Raw genomic sequence first — 8,602 nt, 5'->3', positions numbered from 1 at the left:
CGGGGGTGGGGACTGAAAGAGGCGGGTAAGGGTAGCCGGGAGGGGAACGCCGCAGGGGTGTTGGACCTCGGGTCTTCCTCGTGTCTGGTGTTGATTGGCTCCAGCTGTCAGGTTGAAACCACAACTCCTCCCCTAAGAGCCGCAGGGGTGAACCCCTGTGCCGGCCCTAGGTGTTCTCAGAGTTGGGTTGTCAGAGCAGCATGCTTCTGGAACTTTCAGAGCCTCGCAGGCCTTAGATCCTAGTTAGGCCCTTTTCACTTTAGTGTCTATTCAGTGGTTAAAGCAAACACACACACACACACACACACACACACACACACACACACCCCACCACCACCACTATCACCACAACCACCAAACGGGAGAACTAGGAAGGAAACGTCTGGAACTCAGAGAGTACCCTTGGACACAAAATTCCCTTCTCTTCGACAGTCTTTCTTTCCACTGCCTCGTCTTAGAACAAAAGGGTTGTGCCACCTCCTATGGATGTGAAGAGGATGTGCTGACACGTGTGCTCGGGAGCCAGACTTTGTGGTCTTGGGGGAAAGGAATGAATATTTCTGTGCTTCGTCGTTTGCATCTATGGAATGCGGGTGATACTGAGCTCTTCCTCGTGGGATTATTGCCTGGAAATACACCGTTGTATGTTCATCGCCTCCAGGTTTACCGCGAGACTCGGCATTCTCGGGCCTCAGCTGAATGGGTTTTAAACTGCGGAGGGAGGCCCAGGTGGAGAGGGTGTAGGCCCACTTTTCTCACTCGTGCCTAAGCAGGCCTTGTCCTGGCGGCAGCCAAGGTGAAGGCAGACGCTGTTTCCGGGATCCAGTGGACCAGACCAGGCCAGGGGATTTGGGCGTGGGCCTCCGTCCGAGGCGGCAGTGGGTGGTCCAGGGGCGTTGTGAAGCGGTCAGGCACTGTGCATGGGGAAGTGCAGGGCCCTCCTGCAGCACTGAAGTTTGGAAGGCCAAACGCTACCCCTAACCCGTTTGGCCTTCCAAAGGACTGCCCCATTCAGTAAGCGGGGCAAAGTACCGCCGTGGCAAGCTTCTCCGTAGTCTCCCTGTGTGCTACACCTGGGCTGCTTCTGCTCGCTTCTTTGAAAATGGAGAGGGGAGCAGAGGGAAGAACCTTGCAGGTTATTCACAGGGAAATGACCCTAGGCAGTATAGGCTCAGTTATTGTTTGTCGTATGTCCGATTGTTTGCATGTACTTGTGCACACGTTTTCAAATGCATAAAACCCATGCATGTTTCAAATGTGTAAACACGTAAGCATTTTTATTTGTATTTCTATTTCTTTTATTTATTTATTTTCTTTTGAGAAGGAGTTACCCTCTTGTTGCCCAGGCTGGAGTGCAATGGTGCATCTTGGCTCACTGCAACCTCTGCCTTCCAAGTTCAAGTGATTTCCCTGCCTCAGCCTCCCGAGTAGCTGGGATTACAGGCGCGTGCCACCATGCCCAGCTAATTTTTGTGTTTTTAGTAGAGATGGGGTTTCACCATGTTGGCAAGGCTGGTCTCCAACTCCTGATCGCAAGTGATCCATCCACCTGCCTCGGCCTCCCAAAGTGCTGGGATTACAGGTATGAGCCACTGCGCCCGGCCAGCATTTTTATTTTTTAGAAATCTTTTCTTTCTATGTCAGTAGTTACAGAGCAATCATTTTCTTCTTAAGGAGAATGTGTGAGGAAGGTATCATCACTTATTTAACTATCTTCTTTGCCTTGTCATCTAGATGATTTCCAATATTTACAAACAACACATGAGTGAATGTCTTCTGGAGAGCTTTACCCACGTGTTCAATTACATTTGTAAACTAGAATCCTAGTAACTGAATTGTGTGTCAACATTTTAATAGCTACCACTAAGCTCCCCTGAAAAAACAAGCAATTTAAGCTCTATACTCATTTCTCAGCACTCTCACCAAGAATATTAGGAATCTTCAGTATTTTTTGAATATGATAGGCTTAAAATAGTGCCATATTTTAACTTGCAAAGCCTTTACATTAGTAGAGTGTGGGTGTTTTTTCTTTCTTTTCTTTTTTTTTTTTTATTGAGGGGGTGCTCTGCTGTATTTTGTCCAGGCTGATCCTGAACTACTGGGCTCAAATGATCCTCCTCCTGCCTCAGCCTCCGGAGTAGCTGGGACTACGGGCATGTGCCATTGCATGCTTGGCTTGTGTTTTTATATAGGCATTTGATTTTCTTGATTTTCTTCTGTGAATTACCTATTTCTGTTCTCTGCCTATTTTTCTGTTTTTAAAAAATTGATTTACGGTAAATCATTACATATTTTGGAGATTAACTCATTATTGTGTTTATAGTCAATATTAATTCCAAGTTAATTGCTTCTCTTTTACTTTTGTTTATCCTCTTTTCCAGTTCAGAGATTTTAAGTTTTGTATGGTCAAATATGTGACTCTTTTTTTTTTTATGCCTTCTGGGCCTTCAGGTCATGATTATAGATGCCAATACTTTATTTTTTTTGAGACGGAGCCTCTCTCTGTCACCCAGGCTGGAGTGCAGTGGTTCGATCTCGACTCACTGCAAGCTCCACCTCCCGGGTTCACACCATTCTCCTGCCTCAGCCTCCCTAGTAGCTGGGACTACAGGCGCCTGCCACCACGCCCGGCTAATTTTTTTGTATTTTTAGTGGAGACAGGGTTTCACCATGTTAGCCAGGATGGTCTCAATCTCCTGACCTCGTGATCTGCCCGCCTCGGCCTCCCAAGGTGCTGGGATTACAGGCGTGAGCCACCGCGCCCGGCCTATAGGTGCCAATACTTTTAGATGTTAATACTTCTAGAGTTAATGTATACAGTGGCTAAAAGTATGGGCTCTAGGCTCAAATCCTAACTTGGCTACTTGCTAACTGTATAAATTAAGGAAGGTTATTTAACTTCTCTGTGCCTCAGTTTAATGTTTAATCAAACAAAACTTCATTTGGGCTACTGATGGATAGTTGTGGAATGGATCAAGCGTTGTCTCTCCAAATCAGATTTTTTGAGAATGTGGCTAAACCACTCCCTAGCCCCCCTTGCACTTATGTGTAACCATGTCATTCAATCCAAGACAATGGAACATGAGTGGAAGCCATGTGTGCCTCTCCCGGGACAGGACCTTTTAGACAGAGTTGAGACTCCTCTCTCCTCTCTTTTTCCTTCTGCTGTCTGGAACCAGCTTCAACTATGCAGATGACATGGCCCCAGAGGCTCCTAGAAGCCCTAGGGGACTCACCGCCTAGGGGAATCTTCATCACTTGTTTGGAAGGTTATCTGACCAAGAAATAAACTTCTTAATTTTAAGATACTGACTTTTCTTATATTTTAAGATACTGACTTTTAAGTATACATATGTATGTATATATATGTGCCACGTGTGTGTGTGTGTGTGTGTGTGTGTATATATATATGGCAGCTTAGCTACTATAACTAATACAATGACCTTGAAGTCAGGATGCCATGACTTCATTAGGAAAAAATTACAGGAAAAAGTCCAGAACATCCTTTACCTGTGAAAATCAGATCAATGGGAAGCCAAGCACAGACCTGAAACCATTTGATTCCTAGGTGCATTCAGTCCATGAATAGAAAGGGGCTAGCACAGCTGGTTGTTATCCTTAGGAACATAAGTCTTAAATGATCATTGCTGGGGTTCTGGCAGATCTAAGCCCCAGTCATATGCATTTCCTTTTAAAGGTGATGGATTGCAGAAATTTTGTCACCCTGCCACATGGGACCCTCCCCTCCATGTCAGTGTCACTCTTGCCTTGGGCACATGCTTATTATGCTTAGGAGTTGTCATGGGGTGATAAGCCAACTTTCTACTTTAGTCTTTTTTGGACGACAGTGCCTAGGATAATGGAATGAACAAGGGCAAAGGCAGCACAAAGACAAGAGGTACTAATAATGAAATAACTTCAAATAGGAAAAAGAAAAAAAAAAAAAACAAAGGAAACTTCACACTAAAAAGGCCCAAATGGCTTTCATTTGAGGAAAGTATACAAACTTCAGTGAATGAACTTTGGAATGTCATTTTGGGCCATTTCAAGACATTGTTTTTGCCTATTTCCCAGTCCTCAGTTGTGTACTCCTTGCCGGTGTTACTGCATAGCTAAGTTCTGAATTGATGATGTGCTTTGGTTTCATTTAGAACTGAGCACAATTGATCACCACATTCCAGAAAAGACTGAATACTAAGGAGCCACACCAAGTCTTGTGTAAGACAGTGATGACACCCAGTGGTCATTTAGGGTCTTCATTTACATTGACCCAATTCATAGTAAAGCTAACAAATTGCACATACTAGTATACAAAAAGTGCTATGTATGTGTGACAGCTGTGAGGGAAGGGGCAGCTAGACTTTACAGCCCTGACTGTTGTATCCTTGTAGTTTCATCTTGGGCAGTTCTTTTTTTTTTTTTTTTTTTTGAGGCAGAGTCTTGCTCTGTCACCCAGGCTGGAGTGCAGTGGTGCGATCTTGGCTCACTGCAACCTCTGCTTCCCAGATTCAAGTGATTCTCCTGCCTCAGCATCCCCAGTAGAGTAGCTGGGACTACAGGCATGCACCACCATGCCTGGCTAAATTTTGTATTTTCAGTAGAGTTGGGGTTTCGCCATGTTGGCCAGGCTGGCCTTGAACTCCTGATCTCAAGTGATCTGCCTGCCTTGGCTTCCCAAAGTGCTCAGATTACAGGTGTGAGCCACTGCACCTGGCCTTGGGCATTTCTTTTTTCTTTTTTCTTTTTTTTTTTTTTGAGATGGAGTCTTACTCTGTCACCCAGGCTGGAGTGCAGTGGTGTGATTTTGGATGACTGACTGCAACCTCTGCCTCCCTGGTTCAAGCGGTTCTCCTGCCTCAGCCCCCCGAGTAGCTGGGATTACAGGTGCGTACCACCATACCTGGCTAGTTTTTGTATTTTTAGTAGAGACAGGGTTTCTCCATGTTGGCCAGGCTGGTCTGGAACTACTGGCCTCAGGCGATCCGCCACTTCAGGCTCCCAAAGTGCTGGGATTACAGGCATGAGCCACTGTGCCCAGCTGGGCATTTCTTACTATGCAATTACCTTCCCTGGTTGAACTCAGTAAAGGGTTTCACTCTTATCTCTATTATACTTTTGATACTCTGTCATAATCCAAATAATAGCTGCTGGAATCCTGAGATGTTTAAACAAGGTTTTACTTAAGTCTTGGGATAACAAAAGGGAAATAAACATCAAAAGTAACCTGTACCCAGATGGCCAAATACTGTAAACTCTGTTGGTATGAACCATGTATTTATTGTATGAAATATCCCCATCACATAGTGGGTGACTGAAGGGAAAAAATGACATATAAAAGACTTAAAGGGTAAATGAGAGTTAGCTAGGTAAATAGTTGAGAGAAAGGCATTGTAGAAAGAAGGAAATAGCATGTGTAAAGTTCTGAGTCTGAAAGGGACATTTGAAAACGTGGAAGAAGGTGAGCTGGGCCGGACCACAGTGAATGAGGAGAGCATGTACAGTGGGGCTGGCAAGGTAGGCAGGGAATACATCACGTAGGACCTAATAGATTTTTGGCCCAAGAACAATAGAAAATTCTAAAGGTTAAAAAAATTTGGCCAGGCGCGGTGGCTCACACCTGTAATCCCAGCACTTTGGGAGGCAGAGGTGGGTGGATCATGAGGTCAGGAGTTCGAGACCAGTCTGGCCAACATAGTGAAATCCCGTCTCTACTAAAAATAGAAAAATTAGCTGGGCATGGTGGCGTGCGCCTGTAGTCCCAGCTACTCAGGAGGCTGAGGCAGGAGAATCCCTTGAACCTGGGAGGCAGAGGTTGTGGTAAGCTGAGATTGTGCCACTGCCCCCTAGCCTGGGCAACAGAGTGAGATTCCATCTCAAAAACAAATAAATTAAACTTTTAATTTTGAGATAATCATAGATTCACATGTAGTTGTAAGACATGATAAAGAGTGATCCTTTGTATCCTTTCCGCAATTCCCACAGTGGTTGTGTTAAGTTATAGTGCAAATCAACAAAGTTTTGTTTTGTTTTTTTTTCCAGGAGATGGGAGTCTTGCTATGTTGCCCAGGTTGGACGACAATTCCTGGGTCAAGTGATCCCCTTGACCCAGCCTCCCCAGTAACAGGGACTATAGACATGCGCCACCATACTTGGCCTACAACAAGGATATTGACTAATCTATTCTCTATTCCTATAATTTATCATTTCAATAATGTTATATCAGTGGAATCTTACAGAATGAAAGCTTTTGAGATTGGCTTTTTTTTTCTTTTTACTCAGAGAACATAATTTTCTGGAGATTTGTCTAGATTGTTGTATGTAACAATAATTTATCCTTTTTTATTGTTGAGTAGTATTCTGTGATATTATATCCCACTGTTTGTTTAACCATTTACCCATTGAAGGACATCTGGATTGTTTCCAGATTCTGATTATTATGAATAAAGCCACTATAAATACTTGTGTATATGTGTTTGTGTTAACACAAGTCTTCATTTCTCTGGGATATGTGTTTAGCTTTAATGCTGAGTTTGAGGTATCTCTATCAGTTAGCTACTTCTGTGTCACAAGTTACCCCAAAACTCAGTTACTTCAAACAATAAGTATTTCTTATTATTTGTATGTCTAAGCTTGCTTATATGTTTGTGGAGGGCTGACTGAATTGGACGCTGGCTTGTTTGGAATGGCCTCACTCACATGGCTGGCAGTTGGTTGGCTGTTGGCTGAGGTGACAAGGGTCACTGGGCCATCTCATCAAGTAGCAGGCTAATCTGCAGGTGGCCTGCAGTGGCAGGGATCTGAGCAAGAGGAGAAATGTAAGATACCTTTTGAAATCCACGCTTGGAACTTGCACATTGTCACTTCCACTGTATTCTACTGACCAAAGCAAGCCATGAGGTCAGCCCGGATTCAAAAGGGGAAGTGGACTCGTGGGGACAAACTCATCCTGGTTTGCTCACGATTTTGCTGGTTTCAGCACTCTAGTCCTATGTGCCAGGAAACCCCTCAGTCCTGGGCAAACTGGGATAGTTAGTCACCCTAAGCAGATGCCACCTCTTGGTGGAAAGAGCAGCAAAGTCACATGGCAAAGGGCGTGGTTATAGGGGGAGATGAAGAATTGGGACATTTTTACAATCAATCTGCTGCAATGCTTATGAGATTTCCAAGCAGAAGTATCAAGTATCATTTAGCTCTTAGTAGACAGGTCCATCTGGAGATAAATTTGGCTTATATGTAAGTGATTATCTAATATTTATTGAGCAATTAAATGACAGATGCTAATGCAATAAATCACTAAATTTTAATTCTGACAAATTATTAGGAAATACATATTATAGAAGTTTAAGATATTGTTTCTCAAGATAAAAAGAAAGCAAGATAAAAGGAAATTGATGGTTAGAAATAAACATAAAAGAAACTATCGAATGCTGATATATGGCCCCCTAATGCAGCCATTTGGGGCTAATTAGCATAGGGAGACTATCCTGACACACCTTGATGAGGTTCTGATAGAGCCTGAAAATTGTTAATATTTAGAATAGTGAGTCTTGACTAATTCAGGAAAGATTGGAGTATGTTCAGCATTGCTCTGCCTGACATGATAATGATGTCACCACAGTTTAAATGGTTAAATGGCTTTCTATCACTAACAGCAGTGTTTCTCAAATTGGGGCCTGGAGATACCTGGGGCCACACTGTTTTTGCAAGAATTATATTCCAGGTTTTTGCTTCAATAACAAAAAATTAATGTAAGTATGCCCTGGATCATTTGGATGACTACTTTATAACAGTTCTGTCATATGATTTTAGCATTCATATTTGTGTTAATAATAAAATTTGAGCCAGTAAATTCCACAGGATGTTATGGTGTACAGTAAAAAATAAAGATGTGGCAAATTGCTCAGGGGAGAACTTTGCATAGCACAAGATACAACAGGCAGGGTGAACTCAAAAGGATCTTCTAGTTGGTTAAAGCAGCATGTCTATAGTTTCAGCTACTTGGGAGACTGAGACAGGAGGATACTTTGAGTCCAAGAGTTCGAGGCTACAGTAAGCTATGATTGTGCTTTGTGCCACTGCATTCCAGCCTGGGCAACATAGCAAGATTCTATGTCTATTTTATATATATATATATATGAGATATATGAGATTACCTTCATATATATATGTGTGTGTGTGTATATATATATGTGATATATGAGACTACCTTCATATATGTGTGTGTGTGTATATATACCTCCTTTATATAGCTTATACCTACTTGCCACATTTATCTATAATTATCTTTATTATATATAGCTCCTTTATATATAGGAGGTAGTCTCATATTCTCTTTGAACATTGATACATTCAGTGGATTCTGTCTTTGTATAATTTACAGCAGTTTATTATTATTAAAGGCAGCAGCAAATGCTCAACAAAGAACTTGTTTCCCATTTTCAACAATAGGTTATTTATGCCGGGTGCGGTGGCTCATGCCTATAATCCCAGCACTTTGGGAGGCCAAGGTGGGCGGATCACAAGGTCAGGAGTTTGAGACCAGCCTGACCAACATGGTGAGTGAAACCCTGTCTCTACTAAAAATGCAACAATTAGCCAGGTG

The sequence above is a fragment of the Mandrillus leucophaeus genome, unplaced genomic scaffold (assembly GCF_000951045.1).
Source record: "Mandrillus leucophaeus isolate KB7577 unplaced genomic scaffold, Mleu.le_1.0 Scaffold40, whole genome shotgun sequence".
Taxonomy (NCBI): Eukaryota; Metazoa; Chordata; class Mammalia; order Primates; family Cercopithecidae; genus Mandrillus; species Mandrillus leucophaeus.
The sequence above is the reverse complement of the archived record's forward strand: the minus strand, read 5'-3'. Positions refer to the sequence as shown.